Here is a 16,967-nt window from a genome sequence, read left to right on the forward strand (position 1 = left end):
GTGCAGCCATTTATGACCACTCTTTGGGTCCGATCACTAAGCCAGTTATGAATCCACCTAACAGTTGCCTTGTCCATTCCATACTTAGTCATTTTTTCAATAAGGATTGTATGAGAGACTTTGTCAAATGCTTTGCTGAAGTCAAGATATACTATATCTACAGCATTTCCTTGATCCACCCAATCAGTGATACCGTCATAGAAGGAAATTAAGTTAGTCTGACATGACTTATTACATTAGTTACAACCCATGCTGACTCTGTTTAATCACTTCATTCTTATCCAAGTATTGACATACATGTTGTTTAAGGGCAGCACGGTGGCTCAGTGGTTAGCGCTGCAGCCTTGCAGCGCTGGAGTCCTTGGTTCGAATCCCACCAAGGACAACATCTGCAAGGAGTTTGTATGTTCTCCCCGTGTTTGCGTGGGTTTCCTCCGGGCACTCCGGTTTCCTCCCACACTCCAAAGACATACTGATAGGGAATTTAGATTGTGAGCCCCCTCGGGGACAGTGATGAAAATGTGTGCAAACTGTACAGCGCTGCGGAATATGTTAGCGCTATATAAAAATAAAGATTATTATTATTTAATAATTTGTTCAAAGATCTTTCCTGGTATAGAAGTCAGACTCACCGGCCTGTAGTTGCCTGGGTCCACCTTCTTCCCCTTTTTGAAGATAGGAACAACATTTGCTCTTCTCCAGTCTTCTGGCACTTCTCCTGTTCTCCAAGAATTTTCAAAGATTATGGAGAGGGGTTCAAAAATTTCTTCTGCTATCTCCTTCAGTACTCTGGGGTGTAATTCATCTGGACCTGGAGACTTGAATTCATTTAGGTTAGCTAAGTGTTTCCTCACTATCTTTCTGTTTATAGATATCCTGGATTCTTCTATTCCCTTAATAGGACAGTGAAGAACAGTTGATGATGTTACATTTCCTTTCTGAGAGAAAACAGATGCAAAATAGGAATTTAAAAGTTCAGCCTTCTCAACATCCTGTCTTACCATTTCATCATTTTCATCCTGTAAAAATCCTATAGCATCTTTGACTTTTCTTTTACTTTTGACATATCCCCAAAATCCTTTATTATTGCTTTTGACATCTCTTGCAAGCCTCAATTCATTTTCAGCTTTAGATAATCTGATTTGTGCCCTGCAGGTTCTGCAGACAGCATTATATTCTTCTTTAGATATGCCTCCCTCTTTCCATTTTATAAACATTTCTTTCTTCCTTTTCAGCATGTGCTTAGGTTCTGTGTTCATCCATCCTGGTTTCCTTAAATGCTTCCTATTCTTCCCTCTTTTCGGAATTGTTAACAACTGTGCTTTGAGAATTTCATTTTTCAAGATTTCCCATCCTTCCTGGACATTTTTGTCTTTAAGGATATCCAGCCATTGGATCCCTCCAATTCTCTTTCTGAATCCCTTAAAATCTGCCTTTCTGAAATCTAACCTTGACGTCTGAGTCTTCACAGGTCTTCCTCCTCTAGTTATCCAAAATTCTAAAATAGCATGGTCGCTACCTCCTAGGGTCCCAGCCACTTTTACCTCCTCAACCATTTTCTCCCTGTTTATAAGGATTAGATCCAAGGTAGCAGTTCTCCTTGTTTTCTTCCTTACCTTTTGGAAGATAAAGTTGTCAGCAAGAGAGGATAAGAATTTCCTTGACCTGTTAGTTTTGCCTGAGAGAGATTCCCAACAAATGTCCGGATAGTTGAAATCTCCCATGACAACTATGTCATATTTTTTGGAGAACTTGGCCATTTGATGCATAAAGAGTTCATCCATATCTTCAGCTTGCACAGGCGGCCTGTAGTAAATGCCTACAATGGTGTCCTTTCCATTGTTCTGTCCTTGTATTCTTACCCAAACAGTTTCCACAGAATTCCCAGTCTCTGAAGCTTCAATCTCTGTGCAGATATACGCGTTTCTAACATACAATGCGACACCCCCTCCTCATTTATCAAGTCTGTTTCTTGCAAATAAGTTGTATCCTTCTAGTCTTGTATTCCAATCATGTGTATTATCCCACCAAGTTTCAGTGATTCCAATGACATCATATTCCTTTTCCTGTGTTAGTAGTTCCAATTCTCCTTGTTTGTTGCCCATGCTTTGTGCATTAGTATAGAAACATTTTAGTTTGTGATTGGTTTCTCTTTCTCCAATATTTTTATTAATTAGATTCTTTCGTCTTTGTTCTTCCTTTCCACTTCTAATAGCAGAGCTCTCAATAGCATTTGTCAGGTGTATGGCTTTTTCTGGTCTTTTGCTTCCCTTCCCATGTTGTTCTAGTTTAAAGCTCTCCTTACAAGTGTAGCAAGGCGACTTCCAAATACATGCTTTCCAGTCTTCGTAAGGTGCACCCCATCTCTAGCAAGTAGTCCATCGTAAAGGTAATTCACTCCGTGATCCAGAAATCCAAATCGTTGCTGACGGCACCATCGACGTAGCCAGTTGTTCACCTGCAGAATCTTATTCCACCTCCTTGTTCCATGGCCATCCACTGGGAGGATGGAAGAGAAGACCACCTGCGCTCCCAGTTCTTTCACTTTCTTGCCTAAGTCTTCAAAGTCTCTGCAGATGGTTTCCAGGTCGTTTCTTGCAGTGTCATTTGTCCCCACATGTAGTAGCAGGAATGGGTAGTCATCTGTAGGTCTGAAGAGTCCTGATATCCTGTCAGACACATCTTTAATTTTTGCACCTGGAAGACAGCACATTTCTCTTGAAGTTATATCCGGTCTGCAGATAGCGGCCTCTGTTCCTCTCAACAGGGAATCCCCCATGACCACCACTCTCCGTTTCTTCTTCACAACAGGCTTTTGATCCTTCAACCGAATGCGATGCTCTACTCTGTCCCATTCGCCCAAAGAGAAAACTGCCCCCCGCATCATCATGCCATCGATGACCAGCCTCCTTTCTTCTCCTTTCAGCTCACTTCCTTCAAAACAAGGGTCAAAGCTTTCAGGCTGTAGTTCCCTCTTCTCCTCCTCCGTTCTCACATAGGCTTCCAAACAGACTGGGTGGATGGATAGGGTCTGCGAGTAATTTTCTCCCCCAACTTCCCGACACCACTGAGCTAACGTATGGAAGATGTTAGCATTTGTTCCCACTATGACAGGTGTTGGTCTCTCATCTGCCTCTGCCTCCGGGCAGATTAACGCTATGATGGGTATCTCTTTATCCACTCCAACAACAGTCTTCGGGAATCGTAGTGTCATGGACACGTACCCTCTTTTGGGGTAGCTGTGCTCACTCAGTCCCCACACCATGAGTCCAGACAACGGTTTCAGAGGCACGTTGGATAAATATCTTTTATACCATCCTTCGAAGATGATGGACACTTGAGACCCGCTATCCAGCAATACTTTACAAGGTTGACCATTGATATATGCAGGGACATGTGGGGCTGGTCCCACTAAACCTTCAGCCAGTGTTTTCGATGAGGCACTATTGGATGGGGCAGTAGAGTAGGTCTTCGCTTCTGATGGGGCGCAGTATGGGGTTCTACTGGCCACCTTTCCCGTTTCCCGACTGCCTCTGAGTGTGATGGGGAAGATGTGAAGAGTTCTTTGAGCTCCACCTCTTCGGACACTGACGAGCCATATGGCCTGGACTCCCACAGACAAAGCACCCTTCTGGTTTCCTACTCTTTACTCTACAGAGGTCATTATTCTCGCTTCCTGAAACCAGGGTTTGCTTCTCGGCTATCTCCGCAGCACTTTGTAGCTGCTGTATTGTCTTGGCCTGGGCACTTAACAATTGTGTAATATGCTCCCCCTGTTTCTCGATGACTTTCAACAGTTCCATCTCTCGGCAGTCGGCTGCTGGCTTCAGGGCAACAGTAATCACCCGAGGGGATGTCTTCTCTCTTGCAGCCAAAATAACCACCTCCTTGCGAACTTCCTTAAGCAGCTCATGAAAAGAACCAGGAATCTTCTCTCTATCACAAGACCTCATCCGCTGGGCAATTGCATCATGCGTGAGAGCTCCTCTGAGTACTTGTTCCAGACAACACTGATCAAATTCTTTAGGGCTGACTCCACCTTTAGATACTATTCTATGAACCAGCTTGTCCAGTCGGTATAGATAGTCGGACATCTTTTCATCTGGCAGTTGGTAGGTGGTACGGAGTTTATAGAAAAGATCAGTAGCATCTTCACGGGATCCAAAAGCATCTTCTAAAGCACTCATATAATCTTCATAAGTTGCTTGTGGCTTGCTCTGCCAAGCCGCTTGCACCACTTCCATAGCAGTACCCCTCAAACTTTCTACTATTCTCTGCTTCTTTACGGCATCAGTGCACTGCCACTCTTCTAAGCACAGTAAAGTGACATCCCTCAAAGTATCATAACCTTCTTCTCCAGCAGGGGTGGGGAGGGCACCCGAGAAAGTTCTTAGACGACGGTAGATTCCTTCTGGCTGCATCTTTGCAAACTGAGTGACTAACTTTTCCATAGCTGTCTTAAGCACATCAGCAGGGGCCGCTGTCTCTTCCTGACTGGCTCTAAGTGGAGTAGAGGACGGGCCTACACTAGTCTTTCTAGGCTGAGTGGTTGATTCCTGTTGCCGGGTCTCCACTTCGGACTCAGTAGGCCAAGTGATCTTCCATTGTCGACCATACTCTGGGGGCACGGCTATCATGGATGGGAAATATTCTTTCCTCAAGATCTGCCCGGTTGAGATGAGGGCTGTGGGTAACTGTCCCCCTTTTTCCTTCCTGCGGTCAACCACTTTAGGGTGGGCAAGTTCAGTGAGCCGGTTAACTATTTTCAGTATCTCTTCATCAGACGCATCACGGAGCTCACCACTCACTGTAAAGCTTTGTTTAGCTGTAACATCCATCTCTTCGCACCACAAATACACTTCTTGCTCTGTTAAAGTCCCCATAGTGAATACTCCTGTGTTAGTTCTAGGATCTCAGCAGTGCCTCCACTGTAACACCCCTTTAGGGCTACCACGATACACTGGGTGTTATGGGGGTCTCACCTCTCTAGGGCGCTATGCCTCACCCGAATCTTCATTGCAGCTCTCTCTCTGGGACTGCAGAAGGACAGGTATCTTCTGCTAGGGGCTGATTCGGGAAACCCCTGCCACAGCTCAGTACACACACTCAGGGAACAGGAGTAAAACCGTTTAACAGGTTTATTGCTATGCAGTAGAATTGAGGTGGATTTAAAGGAATAACATACAATACAAGTAACGGTGCTCTATAAAAGTCATATACACATCACAATCTACTTCTACTCTGACCCTGCAAATATAACGTAGCAGGTTCCTCCTCTTTTGTATTAACTCAGTCCAAACCTGGGGCCCAGTTGCCGCGGATGTTGGCGTGCAAATTAGAACCGATGGTGCACTTAGATGAATATTACGGTCAATAGTCTGGGTTGTAGTGTACTCACTGTAAATAGCGCTGGTAGAACCACAAGTCTCAGAAGGGCACTCACTGTGTGTCTCAAACGGTCGGAGGGTCCTCTGGACACCAGCTGGGGGCGGCAGGATTTAGGCCTTTATGCGGTGGGAGTGCTGGCAGAACTCTCTGGATCTTTGATGTTAATTGCCTCCAAGGTTGACAGAACCGCTCTCTCTCCAGCAGCGTGGGTATCTCAGCGGGGGCCACCACACTCTGCAGTGTAGAGGAATGCAGATCCACACCGCTCCGTCTCTCACAGCCAGCTGCCACGCTCCTTCTCCTCAACATTTACTTTCACTTCCTGCCCAGCTCCCTCCCCCAAGTCCCTCCTCCTCAAATCCACTCTCTCTCCTTCTATCCTTCCAGGCCGTGTCATCTGACTGAAACAAGGGGCCCTGGGAATTGTAGTCCACTGCAGCTAAGGGAAAAAACGGTTAATGTCTGTAGGTCCCTGTTTAAGCTCCAGTATACCGGTAGCTGCTCTGACAGTTCCCTGTGCAGGTGTTACATTTCACTATGTGGTGGAGATATGTGGTCTGGTCATGGTGTGTCAGTATTTGTTCCTTGTGTGTGGTGAAACTATATGATCTGGTCAAGGTGTGGTGGTATTTGTTCCTTCAATGTGGTATTATTCATTCACTATGTGGTGGTGATATCTGGTCTGGTCATGGTGTGGCGGTATTTGTTCCTTGTATGTGGTATTATTTGGTCAACTGATGGTAACTGTTAATGTGTGATTGATGAGGACGTGGTGCAGAAGTGGAGTATTTCCAAGATTGGGTGGTGGGACTGTGGAAATTTGGAGGCAGTTGGGGTGGAACCTGGATGGAGTCTCAAGGGTGCCCAAAAATTTTGCCAGTATAGGGCCCTGAAATTCCTGGTGGCGACCCTGATCACAGACACAGATTCTTTACTGTAAGGGCAGTGCCACTATGGAACTCTCTGCCACATGATGTTGTATTTGTTGACTAGCTATAAAAGTTCAAAAATCATCTGGATGCAATTCTTTAAAAATATAATATTACAGGTTATAGACACTAGATTGCGTGATGTGGCGTTTCTCCAGGAAGGATTTTTTTCCTAATATGGTACTATTAGCATGTGCCTCATGGGGTTTTAGTCTTACTTTCGATCAACATGTTAGACCAGGGGTGGGCAAATAATTTTCCCAAGGGACCACATGAGAGACCGTGACTGTTGTGGAGGTCGAACCAATAGACTAAAATTAATTTGGCTCAATATTAATATTAACATATTAATTATAATTATATTGAGCAGAATTAAGTATGTTGACAACCCCGATATACAGTACCATTTGATCCCGCACACAGAAACTTCTATACATCGTATCAGCCCCCACATAGCCCCATATATATAATAAGGGCCCCCACATATATATCTCCGGATATACAGCATGAGCCCTACATAACCTCCTCATATACATCATGAGCCCCACTTAGCCTCCCCATGTACTGTGAGCCCCACATAGCTTCCCCATATCCAGCATGAGACCCCCATAGCCTCACCAAATCCAGCATGAGAACCCCATAACTTTCCCATGTCCAGCGTGAGACCCAATAGCTTCCCCATGTCCCAGCATGAGACCATCATATCCTCCCCAAGTCCAGCATGAGACCGCATAGCCTCCCCATGTCCATCACGAGACCCCCATAGCCTCCCCATATCCAGCATGAGATCACCATAGCCTCCCCATGTACAGCATGAGACCCACATAGCTTCCCCATATCCAGCCAAACATCCCACCCACATGAACAAAAAGAAAACCCACATACTTACCTTGCTCCCATTCCCCTGGTGCTCTGTTCCTGTCTCCAGTGCACTGACTCTCTGTAGTGCACAGCTGATGCGATGAAATGATGTCATTGCATCAACTGTTTCACAAGCTGATTGGTGGAAGAGAGGATGGATGCAGACAGTGGTGACAGCTAGTGGGCAAGGGAGGGCACAGTGCGACTTGTGGGCCACTGTTTTCAGCCCCTCGGCTGCTTTGGACCGAGGGCTTGACTAGAACAGCCAGAGACTATAGGTTTGTTGTCCAACCAATTTTATTGTTTATAACATTTTGGGTAGGTTAGAGAGGGGGGGAGAGAATAGGAGCGTGAAGGTAGGGTTGGGAAAAAGGTGTGAGGAGAGGGAGCAGGAAAGAAAGATGAACTCAATAAACATACCATTAAACATAATGGTGATATGCCAATTAGTAGCAAATCAATACATTAATAGTTTATCTGTGGCCTTTATGGCCTAAAGACAAACCTTTACATTATTTAGTTAACCTTTTATACAATAGATGCTGGAAATGTTTGATCCCATTTTGACCATTTGTAATAGAACTTTGAGAAATGATTATTTGTCAGAGCAAATTTGAGCTCGTACGAGCGATGTCGAGCAACTAGTGCAATAATTGTGTTTATATTCGGAAGAAGCTGGTCTTTCCAGTGAAATGCTATGGTGTTTTTTACCACTAAACATATGTGGATAATCAGGTGTTTCATCGCTGGAACGATATTGTCAGAGTTTAGTGACAGTAACGCTAAGGATGATGTAAGTAACTGTCTTTTTCCCATTAGTATATCGATAACAAGAGACACTTGGTACCATAAGGCCTTTACTGAGGGGCAATCCCAGAAAATGTGAAAGATGTCACTTTTTTTGCCGCAGTTTCTCCAACAGTACGGTGAGTTGGATGTTCCAAAATGAGCCAATCTGACTGGTGTAAGATACCATCTGGTGGCCAATTTATAGTGGGTCTCCGGGAGAGACAAGGAGAGAGTCGAGGCATATGTAAGAGAGAATGCCTCCTCCCATTCTTCGTTGTTGTATGTTTAACATCTTTTTCCCACTTTAACCTAATTGCAATCTTTTTTGATGTTATGTTTTGATTAAGGCAGTTATAAATAAAACTATGACCCCAAAAAATCTTATGACCTATATTGTTGAGGATTTTTGCAGATGCTTCTGTAATAATTGGGTTACTTTTAATAAATGGAAGTATACTGTCTTTTAGTATTTGGTATTCAATAAAGAGCGATGCAGGTAATTTATATTTAGCTTTCAAACTTGAATAATCCATGAAATTCTTCTCATCATAAACATCACCTAAGGTCTTGATGTTGAATTCCGCCCAGATGTGGTTCAGGTTTTGGTTCATAATGGATAATATTAATGCAAGAGATACTTTTTTTAAGATGGATAGTCCGTGTGTGCCTCTTTTTGGCGTTGAGAGTTTTTTCCAAGCCTGAGATATGGCTTGGAAAATAGGGTGGGCTGTGGGTGGTGGAAATTTTCGTATAATGGTGTTATACAGGATGGTTTTAGGGTGGGTATTACTGCCAATTACAGTCTCCAAGTCAAGCCACGCAGGTGTCTCTGTCGGGGATAACCAATGATGACTATTCTTTATTAATAAAGTTTGATAGTGTGCCATGACATTGGATACTCCCATACTGCCCTCATTTTTTTGATAAATAAATTAGCTGTTGCTGTCCTTGCACGTTTATTTCTCCAAATAAAGGTATTTATTTGATTTTGGAGGCTGACAAGGCAGGTTGTCGGGACTGGTAATGGCATGCATCTTAATATATAAAGAATCTTGGGGAGAATGAACGTCTGGACTGTAAAATTTCTCCCCCACCATGAAAGGTCTCTGTCAGCGAATATAACGCAATCTCTTTTCACAGTGTCTAATAGGGACGTTAGGTTTGACTTCACTATGTTCTGCAAGTTATTGTTTATCTTTCTGCCCAGATTTGTTATGTCATCTGACCAAATTAGGGATGAGATATTTTTTATGGAGTTTGTTTGGGATTTATCTAGGTGAAAAGGTATGATATTTGATTTTCCTTCATTTATTTTTAAGTTGGATAAGACAGAAAAGTCTTTTAGCTCTTTAAAGGCCTCCGATGTTGAATTTACTGGGTTAGTAAGTATAAGTATTATGTCGTCTGCAAATACACTTAATTTGTGATGTTTATTGGGAGTAATCAATCCTATAATTTCCTGGTTCTGCCTGAAGTGTTCCACTAAAGGCTCCAAAGCTAGGTTGAACAAAAGTGGCGATAGAGGGCATCCTTGTCTGGTACCATTTCGGATGTTAAAGGCTTTAGATATGTGGTTGTTGGCTACAATCCTAGCTGTTGGATTGTGGTATAGCGCTAATAACGTGTTATTTAATTTCTGATTAAAACCAAATTTGCATAGCGAGCATTTGAGAAATTCCCAGTTCAAGCGGTCAAACGCTTTTTCCGCGTCAAGGGATATGAGAACCACTGGTGTTTTGAATTTATTAATCAGTTTAATAGAGTTGCTCATTCTTCTCGTAACATCTGACGTTTGACGGCCTTTCACAAAACCCATTTGGTCATTGGGTATTAGGGAGGGAAGGATCGCACCTAGCCTATTAGCCAATATCTTGGAGTATAGTTTTGTGTCCGTGTTCAAGAGAGAGATTGGGCGGTAGTTTATAACAGTATCTGCATCTCTATTTTGTTTGGGGATGAGTAAGATTGTCGCCTCGAGCATCTCTGTTGGGAATTCCCCTTTTTTCGAGACCCAATTATACAAATCAGAAAGATATGGTGATAATAGTTCGCTGAATGATTTATAATATGGGTTTCCGAACCCATCTGGGCCTGGTGATTTGAACATTTGTAGTTGTTTGATGGTTTCTTGTACTTCTTGCGAAGTAAAAGGAGAAGTTAGATAGTTCAAGTTTTCCGATGAAAGTGTGGGTAAATTAATGGTTGCTAAATAATCCTCTATCTTTTTTGTTTTTATTTCTGGGGACGGGAAGTTTGCTGTCAAGTTATACAATTTGGAGTAGTATGTGGCGAATTCATCCACAATATCTTGTGGATGAGAAAGTGTAATGTTTTGTGGGGTGGTTATTTTATCAATTTTGTTATATATCCTCTTCTTTTTGACTCTATAAGGCTAGTTTCACACTTGCTTTTTTTTGCAGCGCGTTTTCCCGCAAAAAAACGCATTGAAAAAACGCATACAAAAGCATACAACTGCTGCGTTTTTTTCAAGCATTTTTATGAGCATGCATGAAAAAAACGCAGCGTTTTTATGCGTTTGTATGCGTTTTTAGTGCGTTTTTACCGCGTTTGCGTTTTTTTCCAACATTAGGTGGCCCCTCACACTAACCCAAACCATGACTTTACTAACCCTAACCCTGACCCTAACCCTAACCCTAACCCTAACACTAACCCTAACCCTAACTAACCCTAACCCTAACCCCAAACCATGACTTTACTAACCCTAACCCTGACCCTAACCCTAACCCTAACCCTAACCCTAACACTAACCCTAACCCTAACTAACCCTAACCCTAACCCTAACCCCAAACCATGACTTTACTAACCCTAACCCTGACCCTAACCCTAACCCTAACACTAACCCTAACCCTAACCCTAACTAACCCTAACCCTAACCCTAACCCTAACTAACCCTAACCCTAACCCTAACCCTAAACTAACCCTAACCCTAACCCTAACCCTAAACTAACCCTAACCCTAACCCTAACTAACCCTAACCCTAACCCTAACCCTAACTAACCCTAACCCTAACCCTAACTAACCCTAACCCTAACCCTAACCCTAACTAACCCTAACCCTAACCCTAACCCTAAACTAACCCTAACCCTAACCCTAACCCTTAACCAAACCATACTTAACCCTAACCCTGACCCTAACCCTAACCCTAACCCTAACCCTTAACCAAACCATACTTAACCCTAACCCTGACCCTAACCCTAACCCTAACCCTGACCCTAACCCTTAACCAAACCATACTTAACCCTAACCCTAACCCTAACCCTAAACTAACCCTAACCCTAACCCTAACCCTAACCCTAACCCTGACCCTAACCCTTAACCAAACCATACTTAACCCTAACCCTGACCCTAACCGTAACCCTAACCCTAACCCTGACCCTAACCCTTAACCAAACCATACTTAACCCTAACCCTGACCCTAACCCTAACCCTAACCCTGAACCAAACCATACTTAACCCTAACCCTGACCCTAACCCCAACCCTAACCCTGACCCTAACCCTAACCCTAAACCCCCTTAACTAACCCTAACTCTAACCCAAACCCCTAAATTCCATGGTTAACAAAAAAAAACGCATGTGCAAAAAAACGCATACATAAGCATGCCAATGCGCACATATGCTCACCATAGACTTATAATGGGTGTCTTGCTGTAAAAAAACGCATTGCGCGCGCATGCGTTTTTTTGAGGCAAATCGGACGCACAAAAAATGCAACAGGTTGCATTTTGTGCGCCCGAGCGCATACCGCAAAAAAACGCATGCGCGGTAAAACGCGTACAAACGCATGTGTATGCGCACATAAGCGCATCCCATGCAAAGTATAGGAAAAAAAACGCATACGCTATTTAGCGCTAAATTACCGCGAAAAAAAACGCAAATGTGAAACCAGCCTTACACATGTATCTTGTTGGCTTATTTAAGCATGTATAGTATTTGTATTTGGATACCTTAATTGCTTCATCATACGGGGAGAAAATTAAAAGTTTTAAGTTCTGTCCTTAATTTTAGGAGCTCTAACTGTATCTGATTAGAGGGAGTGGCCAGGCAAGTCTGTATTTTCTCTTTGTTGCAGATTTCAGTTTGGAGAAAATTTATTTTCTTGTTGTTTTCTCTCCTAATTTTGGCTGAGATACTGATGAGTATACCTCGTAGTACCGCCTTATGGGCGCACCACCTAATAGCTGGGTTAGTTGAGGTAGAGTCATTTTCTTTAAAATAGTTTCTTATTGCTGATTCTATTAGTGGCTTGTGGTTTGGTTCAAACAATAAACTCAAATTACATTTCCACAACCTCGCCTTTTTAAGTGGGGGGCCCATCACAATTTCGCCGATCACTGGCGAGTGGTCGGAGAAAGTCCTGTGTCCCACGGTTATGTTTTGAAATTTCGGGAGAGTAAATACGTCAGTGACTACCAAGTCAATCCTTGACGCCGTCTGGTGTACGTCGGAGAAATGCGTATATTCCAGGGATGTAGTGTTCAGACATCTAAAGACGTCAAACAGTTCATTCCTGTGAAGCCATTGGTTCAGATCATTCGCACTATTTCTGTTTTTTGAAGATGAATCAATAGAACTGTTTGGGACCGAGTCACCTAACATCAACAGTTCTCCTTGCCTAATTACATTAATTTTGCTGATAATTCTAGTGAGGAACTTCAATTGGTAATGGTTTGGGGCATACACGTTTACCAACTTGTATTTCTCTCCGTTGAGTTTACAAATTAGAACTTGGTACCTGCCCCTCGAATCCGCATGTTCTTCCAGGAACTGAAAATCTATAGTGTCTTTGATCAAAGTAATTACCCCAGCTTTCTTCTTTATGTTGCTTGACTCGTAACTATATGGGAATTTCGCATGACAAAAATAAGGATGCTTATTAGTAAGAAACTTGGTTTCCTGAACGCATACTATATCAACATTTAACTTTCCTATTTCTTTCCAAAAACAGGATCTCTTCCTAGGACTATTTAGTCCTCTAACATTATATGTAGCAAGCTTAATGCTCATTACCAATTATATAATAGCACTGTTATTTTTATTTAACCACTTTTCCTAAAGCTGGAATGCAAGTGTTGTCAATGAATTCAAAAACGAATTAATCCCTTAAAATAACAACTACAACTCCCAAATTTTGCACACAAACCCTCATCTAATTATTAGTCAGGGACATATTAAAAAACATGAAATTAAATGCTTTACTGAATGTAAACCATGTGTCATTTCATGTCGGGTTGGGGAATGATTTGATAGAAGCCGGCAATTTAATTAGCGGCTATTCTGCTATGAAGAACTCTGTGAAATATAAATATATATATATATATATGTTTGTCACAATGACATGTATGTATGTATGTATATATATTTATATATGTCATGATCTGACAGTTTTAAATTGCACTGGGTGAACTTTTTTTTACTTTGGAAAGTTCAAAGGTGTTTTGACTGTCCCCGGTGGTGGTTGTGGTATTGCACCTTAGGTTAGGTTTGTGCACTTAATTATGAATCAGGTGTGACACCCTATAAAGGTGTGCTAGGGGTGTGCAATCACTGCCTGTGATATTGTGAGTTTGTGTTCACTCTGAGTTGGAGAGCCTGGAGGAAGGATGGAGCTGGGGAGGAGTCCTGCGCAGCTTAGCCAGGGGGGATGTGTTTCAGCTATGGTGTCTGGACAAAGGGCTGGCATGGCGTGGTGGAGTCGCAGTGATGGTGTCAGCGGGAAGTGTCTGCATGGGCTGGTGGAGTGGCGACTATGGAGAGTGGCACTCACCATGTGGGACTTGGCTGCGGAACTGGACTCAAGCATGCTCGACTTCGGGTCAGAAGCTGAACTCATCCTTGGGACTCTGGTTCTAAGCAGCTGCAACTGGTGGTGGACTCTGCTCCAAGGCTGCACTAAGGTGAAGGATCCTGTTATGGTGATGGATCCGGGTGGAGGAGAAGACGCACGCAGGTGGTGGGCTCTGTTGCTTGGAGCGTACGCAACAGAGCAAAGCTAAGTGGTGTTTCCCCTGTATTGTCTCTTTCCTCATGCGTGTTATTAGTGCAGTGGTGGGATTAGTCTCCGCACCGACCCATTCCCTAGTGAGGGTTTAGGGTCAGGGTGAGCAAGGGCGTTAAGGTACGCGTGCGGCGACAGGTGCGGAGCCTGTTTAGGGAATGTAAGGAGTGCAGGGACACTGGCTCAGGGGAGCTTAGGAGGTCTCCATTTCCCCATTCCCTATCGCAGGGCCCACCATTGTTAAAGTTACCCAGGTTCCCCCTTTATTATTTGATTTATTGTATAACGTGTAATACCTAAATTCGCCAGGTGGAGGCGGCGTATCCACCTGCACGTGTTATTATTTAAATGCGCCCCACTGGAGGCGGTGTATCCAGGGTCACGTGTGTTATGGGTCCGCCTTGCGGTATCATCTGCGTCCTGACACACGTGATCATGACATTATATATATGTATTCTTTGTGTATATATCTATTCTTTCGTTTCTTTATTAAACCTGTCAGTGTGAGTTTACTGTATAGCGCACTGAATTGTTGGCTTTTCTAAAAGACACCGGTTGCGTATTTCTCGTAAGTCACATGTGTGGTCCGTGTGTAATCCGTATTTTTTGCGCACCCATAGACTTGCATTGGAGTATTACGGGCGTAGTACGCTGACAATCGTAGCATGCTGCGATTGGCACAGACCGTAGAATACAGATGAGAAATATACGGCTGTTGGGAGCAAACCCATAGAGAATAATTTGTTCGTGTGTAATGCGTGCTTTTAACGCCTCTCACTCGTCCGTATTCCTCACGAGTGTGTCCCCGGCCTAACAAATGAAGTGGGGGTATTTACAGGGGATAATAGTTTATGGTTGTATCGTGACGCCAGCTGAGGTATCTGGCCAGTGATGGCCAGCACTGCTAGTTGGGTCCCCAGAGTATAGATTGTAATGCAGCAAGATGGATCACTTCTCTCAGCAAGAGCATGCTCCTGGGGTGATGATGGGGGTTGTAGGTAGCAGTGTAGCAGAAAGAAGCAAGGAGGTGAAGGAATTCGGTCTTTACCTTTACTGATGGTAGATGCAGGTTGAATCTAATGGTTCTGGTCGCTAGGTCGAGGGTCTGGCCAGTCCGGGAGCAGCTGGAGTCCACTCCACTATGTGGGTAGGATAAGTCTTTCCTTTCTATTCCCGTAGGTTAGAAGACTCAACAGCTTATGATCTGATCTGTAATCCTTGCTTGTGTTCTCTATAGCAGCTACATTGCAAGCCCTTTGGAAGCTGTTATCTCGATCCCAGCTTTGAACTCTCTGTAATGTGTTTCCTCTAGTGCCGTAAGGGTGACCAGAGGACATGCAGTCACTCGGTCTCCAGATTCTGCTCCCAGGATCTGCAATCCTGGTAGCCAAGGGCTCTGGTGCCCTGTCCTTTTTGTAAAATCCTAGGTTGAGCTTTTCATAGCTCCAACCCCGGGAAACTCCATGTGCTCTCTCCTCTCCCTTTCCTTCCTCCACTACTCTAACTTCCTTACTCCTCCGCCCCAGCCAGAAGAGGCAATCACTCTACAAACTAGAGGCTTGTGCTTCCCCTTCTGGTCAGGGATGTGATTGTGTGTGGATGCGTAGTTTACTTAGTGTAGGGAGCTCTAGATACTTCCAGACATAATACCACCACCAGTTAGAGGGGTGATAGTATTGTGACAGCCAGACCACAGGGGCGCCACACAGTTGAAATGGATTAGGAATGCGTGATAAAAAATGTTTGTAGCCAGCCTCAAAATTCACAGTTTGATAATGGAAATGGTGATAAACAGCTGTCAGATATAGAGGAAGATTTTCAATAGTGATGGGCCAATGTTACTGTTTGGGTTCGGCAGTCTGAATAAGGCTTGCTGAAAGGTTGGGAATTGCAGACAGCTGGAAACTGGTATTTCTCCTTTGTCTCATTGGGGGACACAGGTACTGTGGGTGTATGCTACTGCCATCTGGAGGCTGACACTAAGCAATACAACACACGGTTAGCTCCTCCCCCACCACATACACCCTCGCCCTGGTTGCGGGCGGAAACCAGTTTTTTGCTTAGTGTCTTATGGAGGCACACACACAGTCTGGATCTCTCCAGACTATTTTTTTCTAGTTTACTATGAAGATGAGACAGGGGCGACGGATCCTATTGAAAGGGTCCAATCTCCCCAAACCATCAACGGGCGAGCATGCGTTGAGTATCATCTCCGCGTATACTTTCCCGCACCGAGGGACATATCTGGGACTTTTCCCCAGAGTTCTATTTTTGTTTGTTATTTTATGAAGATGAGACAGGGGCAACGCATCCTATTGAAAGGATCCGATTTCCCCAAACCATCAACGGGCAACCACGTGAGAGTGTCACATCCACGTATCCTCTCCCGCACCGTGGGACAAATCTGGGCAGGTTCCCAGAATTTTTTATTTTAGTTTGTTTTTTTCTTTTCTTTATTTTTTCTTAGAAGATGAGACAGGGGCAACGGATCCTATTGAAAGGGTCCGATTTCCCCAAACCATCAACGGGCGACCACGTGAGAGTGTCGCCTCCACGTATCCTCTCCCGCGACGAGGGACACGATGCCAGACTTAGCCCTGTCCACCCCTAGGTATTGAAACCATGGGCTTGCACAGAGGCACAAGACTAGTCTGTGCGGCCCCCACTGCTCCACCAACGCTAGACGGAGGTGCTGCAAGGCGGCGGACGGTCCCTCTCCTCGGCTGAAGCTGAACGGAGTTAGGGTGCCTGCACCGTCCTGGATCCCCCACCACCCCTCTCCTCCCCGGTATACCTGGTGGAGTCGTCAGAGATCGCAAATCACCGGCCGTGTGTGTGGGGCTCCTGGGCAGAGAGATGCGGACACAGCAGCGGTGTGCTAGGAGCGTGCAGCAAATCCTTCCCAGTGCTTCCTCCTGCAGGTAAGCTGGCGCCCATCGCCACCACCTCCGCCGCCGCCTCCGACCACTCCTGTTGCGGAGCC

Source organism: Dendrobates tinctorius, unplaced genomic scaffold (assembly GCF_039654945.1).
Source record: "Dendrobates tinctorius isolate UK_male_01 unplaced genomic scaffold, ASM3965494v1 ptg000085l, whole genome shotgun sequence".
In the NCBI taxonomy this organism is placed as follows: domain Eukaryota; kingdom Metazoa; phylum Chordata; class Amphibia; order Anura; family Dendrobatidae; genus Dendrobates; species Dendrobates tinctorius.